Source organism: Pocillopora verrucosa, chromosome 11 (assembly GCF_036669915.1).
Source record: "Pocillopora verrucosa isolate sample1 chromosome 11, ASM3666991v2, whole genome shotgun sequence".
NCBI classification, from domain to species: Eukaryota; Metazoa; Cnidaria; class Anthozoa; order Scleractinia; family Pocilloporidae; genus Pocillopora; species Pocillopora verrucosa.
The window spans coordinates 19,934,581-19,955,216 of NC_089322.1; the positions used below are offsets into that span (position 1 = coordinate 19,934,581).

At 36.9% G+C, this 20,636-nt stretch overlaps 1 protein-coding gene across 2 annotated transcripts in view; it reads right to left on the reverse strand.

Moving 5' to 3' along the window:
* LOC131797413 (uncharacterized) overlaps window positions 1–20,636 on the reverse strand; it is a 66,527-nt gene that overhangs the window by 40,473 nt on the left and 5,418 nt on the right. Inside the window, exon 1 of one of the 2 annotated variants that reach the window (XM_066174200.1) lies at window positions 7,604–7,738. The exons of the other annotated variant lie outside the window; for it this stretch is intronic. The gene's annotated coding sequence lies outside the window, so the exon portion shown is untranslated. Of the gene's footprint in view, window positions 1–7,603; window positions 7,739–20,636 lie in introns of those variants that run through there. 2 annotated transcript variants of the gene reach the window in all.

The following is a 20,636-nucleotide window of genomic DNA, read 5'->3' on the forward strand; positions in this document are numbered from 1 at the left end:
GCTTTTTTTAAGTGATGCAAAAAAATCTTTGTGATCTCGCAAATGCATTCGAACTCAGTTTTCAGATACTTTTCAATCCCGAAACTGCTAAGTCTCTGCTTTTCATTCTTGGACAGTATGCTATTTAGGGGGTCGAAATTTTATGTTTCCAAACGATCTTTTCAGTTCTTTGATCATCAGGTAGTCAACGAGAATTGAATATTGCAATCAGCCTCACATCTTTGTGCCTTTTATTTTGTTGTTGATGACTTTGCAACATTTGCTCTTTTAATTTAATTTCTTTGGAGCCTCGTTGGATGAAGAAAACTGCACTTGGAAAAAAAACTGCACATAATGATTTCATTGCTATGATAAGCTCTCTACAAGTTTCTTTGTGCGATGCGACTAGTTAATGGAGAGAATGTACGCTACTTAAGTAAACCAACCTCAATGTTGCATAGGCTCATGAGAAAAATATATCACCGCTGCTCAGTGATTACTTCTGTATACATATCAAACTCATGGGGTACAAATAGTCTTAACAGGAATGTAGTGACCACACCCACTCAAATCGAGTGTAATTTTCGAATGTTTTACCATCGTGCGGATTCTCTACGGAAAAAGCATTCAATGTACCTCTGAAATATTACACTATAATATTGTGGCTTTCTATTTCGCTAATTTTCTAACTTTAAGGTAAAGTTTTTCCCTCGTCATTTTTACCTTTTCTCCGAGCGGTTGGGTGAAATTAACAAGGCGTTTTTGATCAAAACACGACCGAGCGAAGGGTCTCGGGCGATATCTCTTTTACGCAGGCGCATTTTAAAAATGTACCGCCAGAATCAAAAATTTTTTTTTCAGGTCCTATTTACAACTACTCGTTTCAGTAGTGTTCTTAGCTGCGAGGATCTCCTAATTTCAAATTTCCTTTGTTTTGATATGTAAAGTGTCGAACAAAAAGCAGATTTACCCTCGTCAAATGGCGTTTCAAAACGGCTGTATCTTCCTCCTTTTGATTTTTTCCTGTTTTGTAAGCGTGAAAGCAGTAGGAGAGGGTCGGGAAATTCAGAAAGCGCTTCGGGAATTAATCTGCCATCGTTTACTTACAAGATAAACAAGTAAGATTTGTGAAGTTCGTTGAAGTATGAAATCTAAATAAATGCCTTTTTAAGCTTGTTTGCTGGATTTTTCGTAAAATTCCCTGATTAAATTTTCGTTTCAGCTTACTAATCTATACTATTTCAAAGCAATGCAAAGACCAAGACGGAGAACCATGAGTCGGTCCTCTCAACAATCGTAAACAAAGTGTTTGAGCAATCAGGTATACGAGGAGTAATAATCAATAGCCGCATATCAGAAGTATTTAGAAAGAAAATATTCTGTCTTCAGAAAGCTGTCAAGAAAGCTAGTAATCGTAGTGGAAGGCAATTAAATGCACTTCTTAGCAAGTTGGAAACGGGCCCTCGGTATCGATCTAATATCATATCGATCTCAATATCATACAGTTTTGTATCTTTCTTCCGTGGATTCGCCTTTCTAACGGGGGTGTATGTTGAGTATTCATTGCAAAATCGCTTTGTTTTTTCTATTTCCCTCTTTGGTCTGTTCGCAACGGAGAGCATGCGCATTACGTGGGGTTAGTGGTTGCGTACACCTGGAACCGAGAAAAACAAATGTTCGTCGCACTGGGGAAAGAGTTTGTTATGTTTCCTGAAAAACGTCTCACGTTGGGACGCCGGTGTAACCTCGAGCTCGTCTAACTTCACACTGAGTGAAATGCAACGTGACACAATGACGTCATTGTGAGTAACTCTGGGACAAGCAGCGCTATAGCACAGAAACACGTTACTCCTATTTTGTTTCTTTAAAACTCGATCTAACATTATTTCCCAAAACCACATATTTCGTAGTCCAATGTTCGATTCTTCGGAGTTGTCGATTTTAGCAGATCTCATTTTGAATTAATCAGCACAATATTTGTTTATAAGTGGTTTGCTGTTCGGTTAACCCTTTAACTTTAACCCTTTAACTTTAACCCTTTAACTTTAACCCTTTAACTTTAACCCTTTAACTTTAACCCTTTAACTTTAACCCTTTAACTCCCAGGTGTGATTCACACGCAACTTCTCTCTAAAATATCCATCCACTGACCAGCAAACAGGTAATGAGAGAACTCAAATGTATCAGGTGCAAGTTGTTATCTTGATCTAACACCAAATTCGGGCAACTAATTTACAAGGAAATGTGTAGCAGCAAGAGGGGAGAATTAACAATCAGATCCTGGGAGTTAAAGGGTTGAAGACTAATATTTAAGCAAAGTTGTCTTATGTGAAGTAATTACAGCCTCCTTTTCAGAAAAATGGGAATAGAGAAACCTCACATCAAACATCCCGAAATGCGCTTTGAAAAACGAATGATCCTGAAGCATTACACTATGCTGCCAAGTTATCTTGCTTTTATGTGAAAGATGCAACAGTTTCAGGACTGTAGACTCAAAAGCTTCAAAAGAGGCATTTTGACAGAATTCAGTTGATTTTTTTCTACCAAACATGGTTTGAACTGGTTTGTTTTACTCACTAGCGAACCTAACTGGAGAATAAATTACCATTACTAACACCATTGCTATTATTATCATTATTATTATTATTATCTTTAGTGTCAACGGGATTATTTGTAACCATCTAATTATTAGTTGAATTTCAATTAGTCACTATATTCTTGAATCCTCTCTTTTCTTGTGGAACATGGTACTCATTATTACGTGGGATGTGGCAGGTTTCCTGTTCTTCGTGTGCATACAAATATTCTGCAAAACTATCTTCTAACGTCATTATCCAACCTCTATTTCTGTTCGATGCTTTAGCAATTGTACTATATCAGTAGCCACACACAGTCTTAAGCTACCAATTTTTTTTTTTTTTGGTGAGGAATATTGGAGGGCTTACTGGTGTTACAAGAATGCGGACTTCACTTACTCCCTTCTGTCACGCAACGTTCAAAGCTCGTTGACACTTTCCGTGATTTCGTTGATAATTAGTTTTCATGGAGGTACAAATAGGTAATAATGAGAAGGAAATCCCGATAGAGATCGATATTGGCTTTACCAAGTCGAGTACAGTCAGGAGCAGTTTAGTAAACTAAGAGCTCAGTGAATACTGACCTTAGAAAATCACAAAAAAACACTAAAAATGCACTTCGGCGAGAAAATCGGAAGTAGCTTTGTGTCCGTGCCTTTCTGTTTAGAAATGGTCATTTCACTCGGGGAATGTTAAGGTATTTTTTGGAAATGTCTCGAACTGTGCATCCTTTGTTGATGTTTAGAACTTTACCGAAGAACGGAGACTGCGTTACAATTTCGCTTCGAAGCGGGCCGAGGACAGATATGGACTCGAATCAGTTGTAAAAATGAACGCAGAATTATGCTCCTCTGAAATCCATCTAGAATAAGTCTTTCCAATTAGCCACCCCTCTGAGGATACTTTTTCGTTCGTCTGTTCTCGGAACAATCGAAGTCGATCACTAATTTCCTGGGAGCAACAACAAATCAAGAAATAGAGTGGAAATATCGGTGCTGACCTCATTATTCCTGTTTAACCTAGGAAGTGGCTTGGTTTCACACTACTGCCTTTAGTCTTGTAACGATAAACATAGGAATGCTTAAGCACTCGGTGCAGAAACAGATTCCCGTACATAAGCGAGTATGGCGCTAAAGTCTGTCAACATGTTTATCGACAAAAATTTTGGTCTTTTACACATAAATCAGATTCGGAACAAAATTTATTGCAGCCATCCAGCCGATTAAAAGCGACTTCAACAAGGACAAATGTAGCCAGTTTTCACTTCGTCTTGGGTACCGATTCTGGGAAATTTGGTCGATAGATTCCACGAATCCTAAGCACCAATTTGTCCATATACGTTCCAATGTACCTTCCGTTTGTCAAGAACTGTAAATGACTTGCAATATTTTCCAATTACATTAAATGGATAAAAACATAAACCTAAAATGAATAAAAGCAGGATAATTTCCACCTACAAATCAACGTCTCCCTTGGTAAATGGTAAAGATTTTCCACAACTAAGCTCTGCACACACCGTAGAAGTCAGACCATAGTACGTTTCATCAATTTTTACTGATAGTTACAGACGAAAAAAAAGGACTTGTTTTCTTGTAATTGGAGCAATATGTCAACTCTGAAGATCGATGCAAAACGACACAGACGAAAAATAACGAGTTGATCTCTCCCCAGAGGTAGCACGCGTTTGATAATCCACGAATGTCATGATATTCATACAATTATGAAATAGTTTACATGAGAGTTTTGCCACTGAAAATTGCAGTTGTTCTCGATACCTTTTGCCTTTTCTTTAATTGACGAGAAACTGCATCTTTGAAAATCCGCTATACATTTCTATTGTGGAATATGCAAACAAAAACAATCGTAGATGATCAAAGTTGGTTTAACTTTCGGGCGAGTATGTAAACGCGCACATCAGCAGTAACAAATGGTTGTTCAATTTGAAATTATTGGTTCGTCGCTTCTCCCTGGGGATCAACTAAAATGTACGATGATCATTATAAGAGAGATGAAATCAACGTTGTGCACTACAAGAATTTCTCTAGGGAACCGTAGTTCTTAAGAAGCAAGTGACCTTATGAAGCAATTCCCGGAAATGTAGCCTTTGTCATGTCTCGCTTGTTTACAAATTACGAAGACAAACATTTCAAGCCATCGGATACCATTTATATTTTTAATTGAAAACCTCAGCGTGACAGTGCAAAGATCACAAGTTACGTTGATCCAGTGCATGCTGCCTCAAATTAAACAGTTTCCTCATAAACACGAGGTGACCTTATGTCTCCAAATATGATTAACAAGTCTTTCTAATCTCAGAAACTCATTCGATCTCAGTATTCAAACACACGTGTCAATCATAAAACTTTTAGGTCTCTGTCATTTCTTTGGATTTCCATTTCTGCAGAGTATATCATTTGACAGTTTGTTCTGTTCGCTGATCATCTTCGCATTACACAATGAGTAAGTCAACCAACAAAATTGGACGTCGTGTCTTTGTTACTCAAGAGCTGTGACCTCTGTGCTTATGATACAGCAGCAATCATTCATTTTAGCCCTGAGGATACCTTGCTGTAAATCGTAATTAAAATACTCCGTGCGATTAAAATACCTCTCGCAAAAAAGTTTAATAACCTGTTTATACGGATAAAGTAATTCGGCAGAACGCTTTGAAAGTGACGCGAGGCCTCCAAGGAATGGAATCATTGGAAAATAACGTTCGACACCTTTGTAGTATTTTTCGTAACAGGCCATGAGCATAAATTCTATTACAACACATTGTCAATCTGGAGAGCATTAAGAAAATGAGTAATGAAAAAAATGGCAAAAAGTAGTCTTAAAATTCCAAAAAATATATTTTAACCTAACAAAGTGATAAATATACCGACTACGTTTAACAATAAAGGAAAAAGAAGCACCAAATATCCAATTATTGTAAGAAATGCAGAATTAACAGACAAGCCCTTCTCTGACAAAAAACAAAAATATTCTGAACATTTATCATATCGAAAAGAAATTGTTATCGACTACACAAGTACTTGCAAGAGGCTTATAAATGGCCGTTTTTATGCTAGAGACGTTAAAGTTGTTTAAGACGTTAAAGTCGTCTCGAGACGACTTTAACGTCAAGTATAAAAACGGTAAATGTAAACATTGAGAGAGCAGTACGTCAATTCGAGCAGTTCTTGAAAAGCCATACTGTCCAGCGACAGACATGAGGGTAACTCTCCCTGACGTTTTCCTTTACATTATTTATTGTAGGCAGATTCAATTTATTTCCAGACTGCAAGATTTCTAAGCAAGAAATTGCCCAGAAGATTTTTTGGCGTAACGTCACGCACCTTTCCTTAGACATATCAAGGGCCGCCTTGGAACATTAAATAGTTCTAAGAAGTCAAGCTATTCATGAAAAGACATTACCGAGAAACGATTACCACAACACAAATTCAAAATATTGCGAAGATAAATGGACTGCTCAAAAAAAGCTTAACAATGTTATGATGTTTCTGACTCTTGTGGTATAGGCTGCTCTATCTGCCTGCTTGATTAGCTGCATTTATCATCAACAGAATAGACTTCCAAGAATCTGTGGCCTTTCAGATTATAACAGAGAATGAGAAGGGCTTACAGTGAAAATATCAAAAAGCCAAGTATTTCAAAACAGCAACAAAATTCTCGACGCCAAGCTTAGAATCAACCGCCACGCTGGCAAAGAAAATATTCAACATAAGCCAGTTATTGTACCATCTGACCTTGCCAAAATTCGAACCAGCCCGTTCCTCAGTCTAGTGCTCCACTCATGCAAAGTTCGAACCGAATGGTCGACCGCAACCGCAAGCTTTCCGAGTGGCTTTTTAACTCCTGTAATATTCAGGGCAACGTCTAGGTGTTTTTCGGCTTACAGAGCCGCTCTGATGACAAAAAGTGACTTGATTTTTTGCAGCATTTTGTTTCAGATTTGTTGATTACGCAGTATTAATTCAGCTTTCAAAGCGATTGTCTCTTCCAGGACAAGCGACGCTCGATTCAAATTTGACAGTGGCGTGATTCTTTGAAACAATCACAATTCTATGCTAAGCATAGCAACCAATCAGTTCGCTTCATTTTGTATAGAATTAATAGATTATAGATTTATAGATTACGTCAAAAGCTATTTTCGTGTCTGTCAAAGTGGGGAAATTTGAAATAAAAAGGCTTTTTCCCGTATATTTTAATTCTCTATAATATAAAACAAATAGATTCCAAGTTGCCGTGCGTCTGTTCAGTAATAGATCAGAGAGGACGTCAAAATGTGGTAAGAACATCAGTGACACACTCGGCTGCGCCTCGTGTGCCACTTTTTTGTTCTTACCACATTTTGACGTCCTCTCTGATCTATTACTGAACAGACGCACGGCAACTTGGAATCTATTTGTTAAATAGAATTTCAGTTCAGGCCTATTTATCAATTTTGTGGTGTATAACTCTCGCATTTTAGTACGTAATATTTATTTAGAATCTTCAAATTGTCTTGAAACTTAAAAGAAAATTGTTCTTTAAAAATTCACTGAAAATCGGTAGCCAAAATTATTTGCTTAGGTGTTGTTTGATTTTCGTGTTAACCCGTAATTTCGTTAGTCACCGGCACCTTCCGATGCTTCACACAAGAAAAACACACAATATGACATGCAATGATCGATTTTGTTTTTGCCCTGTTTTTATCCTTTCCTCAATACATGGTATATTTTTCCGTGCGGGTTATCTTGAGGCAAAAATCAAATAAAAATTCACGTTACTTTCACGCGGTTTGCTCTGTACGCTGATCATCTTTGCATCACATAGGTGAGTCAACAAACATTAAATATTGCAAATCAACCTCATATCTTTGTGCCATAGAAGTTGTTCTGGTGGCAGAGCAACGTCCATTCCATCTCCATTCCTGTGGAACCTCGTTGAAGAATGGAAAATACACATAGACGAAATTGAACTGAATTATTTCGTTGCTTGAAGAAGCTTTCTCTAACTTCCTTTGCGCGACGCTACTAGTTAATACACAAAATGTAAAAACTTACGTGAACTACCCTCGCTGTTTCATAAGCTCACAAGAAATGAATATTGTCACCCCTCAATGATGACTTCTGTGTGATTTACTGCGAAACTTCTCGCTCAATTGGGTGCGTATCCTGCAAAATCTTGGAATATCATCTCACAACGCGAAAGATATACACAGTTTGATCAACACAATGGCGTCATAATTCTAGGAAAGCGGCAGCTGTCAAGTCTAGAGAAATTGTCGGTATATTAAATAGTAAATATTATGTTCGGTATATTAAATAGCGGTGACTTAAACAGGAATATGATATGTGGTGTAGTATACCGACATCCCTCTTCCAATTTTGACAAATTTCTGAATAACTTTTACTCGCTTATTGGCAAAATCAATCAAGAAAGGAAACTCTGCCTTATATCTGGTGACTTTAATATTAATCTTTTGAACTTCCATAAACATCCCTTAATACCCTAGGTTCGTTCTTTTTAGAACTCCACATACTGAAACCAACAAGGATTACCAATCATTCCTCTACACTACTTAAATGTAGAATTACAGAAGGTAAGCCAGTGGCTATATGCTAACAAATTATCTTTGAACATTGAAAAAGCCAGCTGTGTGGTATTCCATTCTCCACAAAGAAGAATAGCTCATAAGTTGAATCTTAGTATCTCCAATACATCTGTTAATTCTGATAATCAAGTTAAATATTTAGGACTAATTTTTGACTCCAATTTGAACTGGAATCCATATTTACACCAATTGAACAAAAGGTTTCAAGGGGTTTTGGAGTACTATCTAGAGTTAGATATTATGTAAACAGAAACATATTACATCAACTATATTCTTCAATTATTTACCCCTTCCTCGCCTATGGTTTATCAATTTGGGAGAGAGCTATACGTGTCATAACTTTCTCAAAACCAGATGAAAAATCTCAGCCTCTCTTTAAGGAATTAGAGATTCTAAAAAAACTGAGCTTGTTATCCTTCATAATGCACTTTTTATGTATCACTATTACTATAATCTTCTTCCATCTTCCTTTGCAAATTTTTTCCAAACAGTAGCATCCATGCACTCTCACAATACCAGGCTTGCTTCTAAATCAACCTATTACATTAATACTATCAAAACAAACTATGGTAAATTCAACATTCGCTTTGCAGCTGTAAAAGTTTGGAATCACCTTGACGAAAGCATTAAACACCACCCCCTTGAAACATTTAAAAACAAAGTCAAATCAAACATCTTACAGTCTTACTGTTCATGAGTTTTCAAATGGTCTCTTCTTTTTCTTGATCTTATTTTTATATATTTATTTTTTGTCCTCTTTTTTTTTTGACCAATAATTTGCTTTGCTCAAGCTTTATTTAAAGTAAATTTAAAGCTTTATTTAAAATTTAAATATTATTTACATTTACTCAGCTAGATTAGCTTTCAGTTATTCTGAGTAAATGTTACCTTCTTTTATATTAATATTTTATGTGTGTAAATTAAGTTTAACTTCTCAATTTGGTAATAAAGCTTGTTGTTGTTGTTATTAACGATGGATGTAGATATTAACTTGTTTCGAAAAATAACAACAACGACAACAGCAAAAGCAACGTGGTTCGGCTTCGTACAATTCTTTCTTAAGCGTATTATTATGCATGCGTATTTCCGGATCCGTTTCTCATAATTTTTCTTGCCCAGCGCATTTAAATTTTGAATATCTTTTGGTCAATATTTTGAAACTTAATGCACGAAACACTGCACTTAAGGTTGCACGCGAACTTGACGATTTAACGTGTCTTGCTCTATTAGTCTTGCAGTATGTAAGGAAAAATGATGAAGAAAACATACAAAATTTGAAAATGCACAAGCTTTTCTCTAAGAAAAAAAAAACAAATTGACAAGGGAAGAAAAACAAAAATCACCACGATGAATAACCAAAACCTCTTCTACGAAATAAAAAAGTTATTTATTTATTTACATTTTTTGCAATTTTTAAGATCTCTAGCTGACAGGTATCAGAACAACTACCGGCAGGACTATTTTTGCGTATTTTAGAAACATCCTGTCTATTCTGATCTATTGGTAATGAAGAATAAGAATGAACTGGAATCAGAAGACATAAAAGTTCATCTCAAGACGAAAGAAACAGTTTTTCCTCAAATATTCGTCCTTTTTGATGACGTCACGGAACCTTGGTAGCTTACCATAATTCGTATCTTAAGATTTACATTGCAAGCTTTTCCAAATAACGATAGGGGAGTTCAGGCAAGGGGGAGCGGGGGAAGGGATAATCCACCCTTCTTGTACCCAGCATTGGTACTTCCAATGGCTATGACACCTTTAATAATTAGGGAGAAGGCGGCTGTACATCCAAGCTAAGTGGTTGGCGCCTTCCAATTGATGAGAGTCAAACGACATATCCCCATCTACAGGAAAATTGTGCATTGGCGGCAGAGTCGCGAAAGATTTGGGACGAAAAATTAAAGTTGGAGAAACTATATCCTGCAATTGAAATTCTTCGCGTCTTACGCATGGAGATCGGGATCAGAGACTTTTAGCAAGTGCTCTGTTTTGTTTAAAGTATAAACTAAGTTTCCTTAAATACTCCTGATTGAATCTAAACTTAGTATCATATTCTGCAATAAGAAGAGCAACAAGAGACTTTAAACATTAATTACGTGACTGAAGCGAGAACTAGATACATCATGTTTGCATTTTTGTAATACTCGAAAGCTCTTGGAGATCATTCACCGTAGAAAAGAAAGATAGCCTGGGAAAGGTGCTAAATCATTCAGCTAGGAGAGATACATGATCTGGTTAAAAGCGTGGAACAACGAAAAATCAGGGCGTATTTTTTCGTTAGTTTGTTCTCGGAATAAAGGAAGGAACCGACAAAAAGTAAGTGAAATCTCACTGCCTACCGAGCTCATTTTTCCTGCCTCAGAGCACTTAAATTTATTAACAGGCGTCCATGTGCAAGCGCTGTGAACTGTCATTGGTATTGTAAAAGAATCACATGCCTCGAATAGCTTTTTTTAAGTGATGCAAAAAAAATCTTTGTGATCTCGCAAATGCATTCGAACTCAGTTTTCAGATACTTTTCAATCCCGAAACTGCTAAGTCTCTGCTTTTCATTCTTGGACAGTATGCTATTTAGGGGGTCGAAATTTCAGGTTTCCAAACGATCTTTTCAGTTCTTTGATTATCAGGTAGTCAACGAGAATTGAATATTGCAATCAGCCTCACATCTTTGTGCCTTTTATTTTTTTTTCGATGACTTTGCAACATTTGCTCTTTTAATTTAATTTCTTTGGAGCCTCGTTGGATGAAGAAAACTGCACTTGGAAAAAAACTGCACATAATGATTTCATTGCTATGATAAGCTCTCTCCAAGTTTCTTTGTGCGATGCGACTAGTTAATGGAGAGAATGTACGCTACTTAAGTAAACCAACCTCACTGTTGCATAGGCTCATGAGAAAAATATATCACCGCTGCTCAGTGATTACTTCTGTATACATATCAAACTCATGGGGTACAAATAGTCTTAACATGAATGTAGTGACCACGCCCACTTCGACGCCCCACTCAAATCGAGTGTAATTTTCGAATGTTTTACCATCGTCCGGATTCTCTACGGAAAAAGCATTAAATGTACCTCTGAAATATTACACTATAATATTGTGGCTTTCTATTTCGCTAATTTTCTAACTTGAAGGTAAAGTTTTTCCCTCGTCATTTTTACCTTTTCTCCGAGCGGTTGCGTGAAATTAACAAGGCGTTTTTGATCAAGACACGACCGAGCGAAAGGTCTCGGGCGATATCTCTTTTACGCAGGCGTATTTTAAAAATGTACCTCCAGAATAAAAAAGAATAACAAATTTCCTTTGTTTTGATATGTAAAGTGTCGAACAAAAAGCAGATTTACCCTCGTCAAATGGCGTCTCAAAACGGCTGTATCATCCTCCTTTTGATTTTTTCCTGTTTTGTAAGCGTGACAGCAGTAGGAGAGGTATCGGGAAATTCAGAAAGCGCTTCGGGAATTAATCTGCCATCGTTTACTTACAAGATAAACAAGTAAGATTTGTGAAGTGCGTTGAAGTATGAAGTAATAAATGCCTTTTTTAAGCTTGTTTGCTGGATTTTTCGTAAAATTCCCTGATTAATTTTTCGTTTCAGCTTACTAATCTATACTATTTCAAAGCAATGCAAAGACAAAGACGGAAAACCATGAGTCGGTCCTCTCAACAATCGTAAACAAAGTGTTTGAGCAATCAGGTATACGAGGAGTAATAATCAATAGCCGCATATCAGAAGTATTTAGAAAGAAAATATTCTGTCTTCAGAAAGCTGTCAAGAAAGCTAGTAATCGTAGTGGAAGGCAATTAAATGCACTTCTTAGCAAGTTGGAAACGGGCCCTCGGTATCGATCTACTATCATATCGTTCTCAATATCATACAGTTTTGTATCTTTCTTCCGTGGATTCGCCTTTCTAACGGGGGTGTATGTTGAGTATTCATTGCAAAATCGCTTTGTTTTTTCTATTTCCCTCTTTGGTCTGTTCGCAACGGAGAGCATGCGCATTACGTGGGGTTAGTGGTTGCGTACACCTGGAACCGAGAAAAACAAATGTTCGTCGCACTGGGGAAAGAGTTTGATATGTTTCCTGAAAAACGTCTCACGTTGGGACGCCGGTGTAACCTCGAGCTCGTCTAACTTCACACTGAGTGAAATGCAACGCAGTCTAAGTGACACAATGATGTCATTGTGAGTAACTCTGGGACAAGCAGCGCTATAGCACAGAAACACGTTACTCCTACTTTGTTTCTTTAAAACTCGATTTAACATTATTTCCCAAAACCACATATTTCGTAGTCCAATGTTCGATTCTTCGGAGTTGTCGATTTTAGCAGATCTCATTTTGAATTAATCAGCACAATATTTGTTTATAAGTGGTTCGCTGTTCGGTTAACCCTTTAACTTTAACCCTTTAACTCCCAGATGTGATTCACATGCAACTTCTCTCTAAAATATCCATCCACTGACCTGCAAACAGGTAATGAGAGAACTCAAATTTATCAGGTGCAAGTTGTTATCTTGATCTAACACCAAATTCGGGCAACTAATTTACAAGGAAATGTGTAGCAGCAAGAGGGGAGAATTAACAATTAGATCCTGGGAGTTAAAGGGTTGAAGACTAATATTTAAGCAAAGTTGTCTTATGTGAAGTAATTACAGCCTCCTTTTCAGAAAAATGGGAATAGAGAAACCTCACATCAAACATCCCGAAATGCGCTTTGAAAAACGAATGATCCTGAAGCATTACACTATGCTGCCAAGTTATCTTGCTTTTATGTGAAAGATGCAACAGTTTCAGGACTGTAGACTCAAAAGCTTCAAAAGAGGCATTTTGACAGAATTCAGTTGATTTTTCTACCAAACGAGGTTTGAACTGGTTTGTTTTACTCACTAGCGAACCTAACTGGAGAATAAATTACCATTACTAACACCATTGCTATTATTATCATTATTATTATTATTATTATCTTTAGTGTCAACGGGATTATTTGTAACCATGTAATTATTAGTTGAATTTCAATTAGTCACTATATTCTTGAATCCTCTCTTTTCTTGTGGAACATGGTACTCATTATTACGTGGGATGTGGCAGGTTTCCTGTTCTTCGTGTGCATATAAATATTCTGCAAAACTATCTTCTAACGTCATTATCCAACCTCTATTTCTGTTCGATGCTTTAGCAATTGTACTATATCAGTAGCCACACACAGTCTTAAGCTACCAATTTTTTTTTTTTTTTTTGGTGAGGAATATTGGAGGGCTTACTGGTGTTACAAGAATGCGGACTTCACTTACTCCCTTCTGTCACGCAACGTTCAAAGCTCGTTGACACTTTCCGTGATTTCGTTGATAATTAGTTTTCATGGAGGTACAAATAGGTAATAATGAGAAGGAAATCCCGATAGAGATCGATATCGGCTTTACCAAGTCGAGTAGAGTCAGGAGCAGTTTAGTAAACTAAGAGCTCAGTGAATACTGACCTTAGAAAATCACAAAAAAACACTAAAAATGCACTTCGGCGAGAAAATCGGAAGTAGCTTTGTGTCCGTGCCTTTCTGTTTTGAAATGGTCATTTCACTCGGGGAATATTAAGGTATTTTTTGGAAATGTCTCGAACTGTGCATCCTTTGTTGATGTTTAGAACTTTACCGAAGAACGGAGACTGCGTTACAATTTCGCTTCGAAGCGGGCCGAGGACAGAAAATGAACGCAGAATTATGCTCCTCTGAAATCCACCTAGAATAAGTCTTTCCAATTAGCCACCCCTCTGAGGATACTTTTTCGTTCGTCTGTTCTCGGAACAATCGAAGTCGATCACTAATTTCCTGGGAGCAACAACAAATCAAGAAATAGAGTGGAAATATCGGTGCTGACCTCATTATTCCTGTTTAACCTAGGAAGTGGCTTGGTTTCACATACGTTCGAATTCATTCATAAGCGTCCATGCACACGCTCTATGCTACTGCCTTTAGTCTTGTAACAATAAACATAGGAATGCTTAAGCACTCGGTGAAGAAACAGATTCCCAATATCAATAATGTAGCATTATGAAAAACTTTCCCGACGAAAAAAACCAAATATCATCTTATCTTTTCTCAACACGCGTTTGCTGTACCACGAAGGCCACCATATGGTGTAGTTATGCAACGTGCAACATATGGGTTGTTTACGGAAAATTGCAGCCATCTTTGCCGTTTGTGGCTTTTTTTTCAGTTAAAAAAAATTCATCTTAGATTATCTTCTATGTAATTCTGTCCTTTTATGGTAGAAAATGCCAAAAGAGAGTCAAGCAAACGCAGTCAAAGGTGATATAATTTTCGGGCGAATGTAGACACTACACATCTGTTGTAAATGTAGGGTAATTCATTCGGAAACGCTCTTTAATCATAAAACCTCTGAATGACTGCCCTGTTTTTATCCTTTCCTCAATACATGGCATATTTTTCCGTGTGGGTTATCTTGAGGCAAAAATCAAATAAAAATTCACGTTACTTTCACGCGGTTTGCTCTGTACGCTGATCATCTTTGCATCACATAAGTGAGTCAACAAACATTAAATATTGCAAATCAACCTCATATCTTTGTGCCATAGAAGTTGTTCTGGTGGCAGAGCAACGTCCATTCCATCTCCATTCCTGTGGAACCTCGTTGGAGAATGGAAAATACACATGGACGAAATTGAACTGAATTATTTCGTTGCTAGAAGAAGCTTTCTCTAACTTCCTTTGCGCGACGCTACTAGTTAACACAGAAAATGTAAAAACTTACGTGAACTACCCTCGCTGTTTCATAAGCTCACAAGAAATGAATATTATCACCCCTCAATGATGACTTCTGTGTGATTTACTGCGAAACTTCTCGCTCAATTGGGTGCGTATCCTGCAAAATCTTGGAATATCATCTCACAACGCGAAAGATATACACAGTTTGATCAACACAATGGCGTCATAATTCTAGGAAAGCGGCAGCTGTCGAGTCTAGAGAAATTGTCGGTATATTAAATAGTAAATATTATGTTCGGTATATTAAACAGCGTTGACCTAAGGAGGGGGTAAACCTGAAAAAATGCCCATTTTTTACTCATTTTTCACAGCTAGGACTTACTTCAAAACTTAGGCAAACTATATATCCCTGGTAAGCTTATGACTTGAAGATTATGAAATTATGATTATTTCAGACTCAACATGTCAATTGTAATAGGATACCACTCATTTAATTTAGCCACCTGCTGGGTTCTACCAGGGGTTACTTAAGAAAAGATAACTCCTGTAAATCTATCCCATAATGGTGTTGACCCTAGAAAACCCTTCAGATAAGACTACATAAAGTATCTCTCGTCAAATCCTGCCCGTTCAGCAGCTTGGTTGCCAGAATAACACGTCATAAACAACCGAAAAATTAAAAAATGCTCTTCTCGTTGCCATGGTAACCACGCCATAAGCCAGAGCGGGAATTTTGAAATCGCTCAAAAAGGCAAAAATAGTGAAAATAAGTAGAAAATTATTTTTCCATAGCGAAGTTGAATACCCAAAGCTGAAAATTCCGAGGAAAACAAAAAACTCAGTTTTTGAGCAAATTTCAGGTTTACCCCCGCCTTAAACAGGAATATGATATGTGGTGTAGTATGCCGACATCCCTCTTCCAATCTTGAAAAATTTCTGAATAACTTTTACTCGCTTATTGGCAAAATCAATCAAGAAAGGAAACTCTGCCATATATCTGGTGACTTTAATATTAATCTTTTGAACTTCCATGAACATCCCTTAACCGAAGATTTTATTAATACCTTAGGTTCGTTCTTTTTAGAACTCCACATACTGAAACCAACAAGGATTACCAATCATTCCTCTACACTACTTAAATGTAGAATTATAGAAGGTAAGCCAGTGGCTATATGCTAACAAATTATCTTTGAACATTGAAAAAGCCAGCTTTGTGGTATTCCATTCTCCACAAAGAAGAATAGCTCATAAGTTGAATCTTAATATCTCCAATACATCTGTTAATTCTGATAATCAAGTTAAATATTTAGGACTAATTTTTGACTCCAATTTGAACTGGAATCCATATTTACACCAATTGGGCAAGAAGGTTTCAAGGGGTATTGGAGTACTACCTAGAGTTAGATATTATGTAAACAGAAACATATTACATCAACTATATTCTTCAATTATTTACCCCTTCCTCGCCTATGGTTTATCAATTTGGGAGAGAGCTATACGTGTCATAACTTTCTCAAAACCAGATGAAAAATCTCAGCCTCTCTTTAAGGAATTAGAGATTCTAAAAAAACTGAGCTTGTTATCCTTCATAATGCACTTTTTATGTATCACTATTACTATAATCTTCTTCCATCTTCCTTTGCAAATTTTTTCCAAACAGTAGCATCCATGCACTCTCACAATACCAGGCTTGCTTCTAAATCAACCTATTACATTAATACTATCAAAACAAACTATGGTAAATTCAACATTCGCTTTGCAGCTGTAAAAGTTTGGAATCACCTTGACGAAAGCATTAAACACCACCCCCTTGAAACATTTAAAAACAAAGTCAAATCAAACATCTTACAGTCTTACTGTTCATGAGTTTTCAAATGGTCTCTTCTTTTTCTTGATCTTATTTTTATATATTTATTTTTTGTCCTCTTTTTTTTTTGACCAATAATTTGCTTTGCTCAAGCTTTATTTAAAGTAAATTTAAAGCTTTATTTAAAATTTAAATATTATTTACATTTACTCAGCTAGATTAGCTTTCAGTTATTCTGAGTAAATGTTACCTTCTTTTGTATTAATATTTTATGTGTGTAAATTAAGTTTAACTTCTCAATTTGGTAATAAAGCTTGTTGTTGTTGTTATTAACGATGGATGTAGATATTAACTTGTTTCGAAAAATAACAACAACGACAACAGCAAAAGCAACGTGGTTCGGCTTCGTACAATTCTTTCTTAAGCGTATTATTATGCATGCGTATTTCCGGATCCGTTTCTCATAATTTTTCTTGCCCAGCGCATTTAAATTTTGAATATCTTTTGGTCAATATTTTGAAACTTAATGCACGAAACACTGCACTTAAGGTTGCACGCGAACTTGACGATTTAACGTGTCTTGCTCTATTAGTCTTGCAGTATGTAAGGAAAAATGATGAAGAAAACATACAAAATTTGAAAATGCACAAGCTTTTCTCTAAGAAAAAAAAAACAAATTGACAAGGGAAGAAAAACAAAAAATCACCACGATAAATAACCAAAACCTCTTCTACGAAATAAAAAAGTTATTTATTTATTTACATTTTTTGCAATTTTTAAGATCTCTAGCTGACAGGTATCAGAACAACTACCGGCAGGACTATTTTTGCGTATTTTAGAAACATCCTGTCTATTCTGATCTATTGGTAATGAAGAATAAGAATGAACTGGAATCAGAAGACATAAAAGTTCATCTCAAGACGAAAGAAACAGTTTTTCCTCAAATATTCGTCCTTTTTGATGACGTCACGGAACCTTGGTAGCTTACCATAATTCGTATCTTAAGATTTACATTGCAAGCTTTTCCAAATAACGATAGGGGAGTTCAGGCAAGGGGGAGCGGGGGAAGGGATAATCCACCCTTCTTGTACCCAGCATTGGTACTTCCAATGGCTACGACACCTTTAATAATTAGGGAGAAGGCGGCTGTACATCCAAGCTAAGTGGTTGGCGCCTTCCAATTGATGAGAGTCAAACGACATATCCCCATCTACAGGAAAATTGTGCATTGGCGGCAGAGTCGCGAAAGATTTGGGACGAAAAATTAAAGTTGGAGAAACTATATCCTGCAATTGAAATTCTTCGCGTCTTACGCATGGAGATCGGGATCAGAGACTTTTAGCAAGTGCTCTGTTTTGTTTAAAGTATAAACTAAGTTTCCTTAAATACTCCTGATTGAATCTAAACTTAGTATCATATTCTGCAATAAGAAGAGCAACAAGAGACTTTAAACATTAATTACGTGACTGAAGCGAGAACTAGATACATCATGTTTGCATTTTTGTAATACTCGAAAGCTCTTGGAGATCATTCACCGTAGAAAAGAAAGATAGCCTGGGAAAGGTGCTAAATCATTCAGCTAGGAGAGATACATGATCTGGTTAAAAGCGTGGAACAACGAAAAATCAGGGCGTATTTTTTCGTTAGTTTGTTCTCGGAATAAAGGAAGGAACCGACAAAAAGTAAGTGAAATCTCACTGCCTACCGAGCTCATTTTTCCTGCCTCAGAGCACTTAAATTTATTAACAGGCGTCCATGTGCAAGCGCTGTGAACTGTCATTGGTATTGTAAAAGAATCACATGCCTCGAATAGCTTTTTTAAGTGATGCAAAAAAAATCTTTGTGATCTCGCAAATGCATTCGAACTCAGTTTTCAGATACTTTTCAATCCCGAAACTGCTAAGTCTCTGCTTTTCATTCTTGGACAGTATGCTATTTAGGGGGTCGAAATTTCAGGTTTCCAAACGATCTTTTCAGTTCTTTGATTATCAGGTAGTCAACGAGAATTGAATATTGCAATCAGCCTCACATCTTTGTGCCTTTTATTTTTTTTCGATGACTTTGCAACATTTGCTCTTTTAATTTAATTTCTTTGGAGCCTCGTTGGATGAAGAAAACTGCACTTGGAAAAAAACTGCACATAATGATTTCATTGCTATGATAAGCTCTCTCCAAGTTTCTTTGTGCGATGCGACTAGTTAATGGAGAGAATGTACGCTACTTAAGTAAACCAACCTCACTGTTGCATAGGCTCATGAGAAAAATATATCACCGCTGCTCAGTGATTACTTCTGTATACATATCAAACTCATGGGGTACAAATAGTCTTAACATGAATGTAGTGACCACGCCCACTTCGACGCCCCACTCAAATCGAGTGTAATTTTCGAATGTTTTACCATCGTCCGGATTCTCTACGGAAAAAGCATTAAATGTACCTCTGAAATATTACACTATAATATTGTGGCTTTCTATTTCGCTAATTTTCTAACTTGAAGGTAAAGTTTTTCCCTCGTCATTTTTACCTTTTCTCCGAGCGGTTGCGTGAAATTAACAAGGCGTTTTTGATCAAGACACGACCGAGCGAAGGGTCTCGGGCGATATCTCTTTTACGCAGGCGTATTCTAAAAATGTACCTCCAGAATAAAAAAGAATAACAAATTTCCTTTGTTTTGATATGTAAAGTGTCGAATAAAAAGCAGATTTACCCTCGTCAAATGGCGTCTCAAAACGGCTGTATCATCCTCCTTTTGATTTTTTCCTGTTTTGTAAGCGTGACAGCAGTAGGAGAGGTATCGGGAAATTCAGAAAGCGCTTCGGGAATTAATCTGCCATCGTTTACTTACAAGATAAACAAGTAAGATTTGTGAAGTGCGTTGAAGTATGAAGTAATAAATGCCTTTTTTAAGCTTGTTTGCTGGATTTTTCGTAAAATTCCCTGATTAATTTTTCGTTTCAGCTTACTAATCTATACTATTTCAAAGCAATGCAAAGACAAAGACGGAAAACCATGAGTCGGTCCTCTCAACAATCGTAAACAAAGTGTTTGAGCAATCAGGTATACGAGGAGTAATAATCAATAGCCGCATATCAGAAGTATTTAGAAAGAAAATATTCTGTCTTCAGAAAGCTGTCAAGAAAGCTAGTAATCGTAGTAGAAGGCAATTAAATGCACTTCTTAGCAAGTTGGAAACGGGCCCTCGGTATCGATCTACTATCATATCGTTCTCAATATCATACAGTTTTGTATCTTTCTTCCGTGGATTCGCCTTTCTAACGGGGGTGTATGTTGAGTATTCATTGCAAAATCGCTTTGTTTTTTCTATTTCCCTCTTTGGTCTGTTCGCAACGGAGAGCATGCGCATTACGTGGGGTTAGTGGTTGCGTACACCTGGAACCGAGAAAAACAAATGTTCGTCGCACTGGGGAAAGAGTTTGATATGTTTCCTGAAAAACGTCTCACGTTGGGACGCCGGTGTAACCTCGAGCTCGTCTAACTTCACACTGAGTGAAATGCAACGCAGTCTAAGTGACACAATGATGTCATTGTGAGTAACTCTGGGACAAGCAGCGCTATAGCACAGAAACACGTTACTCCTACTTTGTTTCTTTAAAACTCGATTTAACATTATTTCCCAAAACCACATATTTCGTAGTCCAATGTTCGATTCTTCGGAGTTGTCGATTTTAGCAGATCTCATTTTGAATTAATCAGCACAATATTTGTTTATAAGTGGTTCGCTGTTCGGTTAACCCTTTAACTTTAACCCCTATAACTTTAACCCTTTAACTTTAACCCTTTAACTCCCAGGTGTGATTCACATGCAACTTCTCTCTAAAATATCCATCCACTGACCAGCAAACAGGTAATGAGAGAACTCAAATGTATCAGGTGCAAGTTGTTATCTTGATCTAACACCAAATTCGGGCAACTAATTTACAAGGAAATGTGTA